Genomic DNA, 2,135 nt, shown 5'->3' with positions numbered 1-2,135 from the left:
GGGGTTGCACCAATTAGTCGACTAGTCGATTCTTTTCTCTGCAATGACTTTTTTCTGGGCCAGTCGACTAGTCGCAATCACATGACAAAACAGATTTTTCCAAGGAAATGAAAGAAGGTGGACTAGGTGAGTTCGTCAGAAAGCTCAAATTGTATAAAAATGTAAATAATTTAATAATAAAGAGAAACTGTAAATTATAGCATAGGCTACCACAATAGGGGCGTTGCGCGGCGCGGTGGTTAGCGCGGCGCCCCGCATACAGAGACTTTAGCCCGCGGTAGTCAGGAGTCCGACTCCCGTCCTCCATTCGCTGGGCCCAGGCCTCTCTCCGCTCTCTCTGCCCCCTTACAGTCAGATTGCTGTCAAATAAACTAGTGCCGAAAAAATCCTTAAAACAATAAATAAAAAAGACTACCGGAGTAATGTGTTATCTTTATCAACTTTATTTAAAGACGCAAAAATGGGTCCATAGAGTAAAAGAAAAAACAAAAAAGCAAATATACAATAATAAAAAGAAAATTATAAGTACAGTAATCACATAACCAAGTCACTGAATTGCCATAAGGCTACATCGCCAGTGAGTCCACATTTTGGACTTACACCTGACTGAACTTCGTGAGATGTCTATTAGTGACAAGATAATGTTGTTTGTGGAGAGACATAACCCCCCCATGTTACAACGCGTCATGATGTCAGGCTTTTTTATCCATCCAACTGATCAGCGTCACCCTGCGTATTGAAGCTTTTAACCTGGCAGCTTTACGCTCTTATAAAGATATGGTTTGACTACATCTGGAAACTAAGTCTGAGGATCTGATAGAGGCGATCTCGGTCTGCATGTCGGTTCAGAGAGCCGCTGCTGAGTCAGCAGAGCNTTGTCAGCACATTCAACTTTGTACAGAACAAAGTATTATACGTAACATCGGCTTCATGGCTCCGTCCTCATATCCGTCCGCCATGTTGTCGATCTCTACTGCTTACCACACTCTGCCTTGCTGTACTGCGTTATAACAAAATAAATAAAATAACGGGAAGTTCAGTTTTCCTTACAAATATGCGAGTGTTCACTATTGACTAAATGTGAAATCATAACTTACTGAATTTCTCCTCGTCCTGGTGGACTCCGTCAGATCGCCTCGGCACCGTGGTCTGAGGCCTGGCTGTGGAGGCTCGGCCATTTTTCTGGTCTGAAAAAATAAAAGATGCGAGTATTTTTAAGAGTTCAGAACATCACATGTAATAAAAAATACAATACGAAATCTCACCCTACACTTGTTTTGGCATATGAAAACAGACCGCTTTCTGTAAGAAACAAACAAAGCAACTCGCCTCGCTATTCATTAAAGCTTTCTTACCTGAGTTCGGCCTGTTGGACCGCCGCGGTGTCATCTGTTTTCCGCCGGTACATTGCTTAATATCAAAACGATACTGAAAAGGTAACTCCGTGAAATAGGACTTTTTCCACCATTTCAGACAACGAACGGGCATTTTCGTTCATGTTGGGTTTAGCAGTAGCCGGTGCAAATCTTCCTCTAGAGATTAATGGCGGCTGCTTGACCGACTATGAAAGCGCATTACTGCCACCAACTGGACTGGAGTGTTAAATGAAAGTTGACAGAAGAAAAATACATTCTAAAAGTTATTTTTTCAAGTTACCTGACAGTATATTTTATTTCTATTATAATTAATTGTTGAAATGTTTGTAAATGTATAGATGTTTATTTACTCAATTCTACTTTGAGCTGTCTCCTTTTTAGTTTATACAGAATATAATGATTCATAATCTGTGAGTTATATTTAGTGCTTAACTAACAAAACTTTAAAAAAAGAATACAAATGTTTATACCCTATCAGAAGGTATCGCATACTTTCAACCATTTTGTTCTATTTAAACTCGAGAGTTAAGCAACTGAATACTGATAAATCATCTGTAGTTTAAGTCCTGTATTGTGATGTGGAATGGTGTCACTACTAGGAGTTGCACCAATTAGTCGACTAGTCGACTCCTCGATTCTTTTCTCTGCACTGACTTTTTTCTGGGCCAGTCAACTAGTCGCAATTACATGACTAAACAGATTTTTCCCAGAAAATGAAAGAAGGTGGACTAGGTGAGTTCGTCAGAAAGCTCAAATTGT

General features: G+C 40.0%; 1 long non-coding RNA gene across 1 annotated transcript in view; it reads right to left on the bottom strand.

Annotated features, from left to right (window-relative positions):
• LOC106937253 (uncharacterized) overlaps window positions 1–1,325 on the bottom strand; it is an 8,542-nt gene extending 7,217 nt beyond the window's left edge. Inside the window, exons 1-2 of the long non-coding RNA XR_001422350.1 lie at window positions 1,098–1,325; window positions 917–1,000 (exon numbers count right to left, since the gene is read on the bottom strand). This is a non-coding gene — a long non-coding RNA (uncharacterized LOC106937253). The remainder of the gene's footprint in view (window positions 1–916; window positions 1,001–1,097) is intronic.
• Window positions 1,326–2,135: the final 810 nt, after the last annotated feature.

This window comes from Poecilia latipinna, unplaced genomic scaffold (assembly GCF_001443285.1).
Source record: "Poecilia latipinna isolate Pla-1442-1.1 unplaced genomic scaffold, P_latipinna-1.0 Scaffold2304, whole genome shotgun sequence".
Taxonomy (NCBI): domain Eukaryota; kingdom Metazoa; phylum Chordata; class Actinopteri; order Cyprinodontiformes; family Poeciliidae; genus Poecilia; species Poecilia latipinna.
The sequence above is the reverse complement of the archived record's forward strand: the minus strand, read 5'-3'. Positions and strand labels throughout refer to the sequence as shown.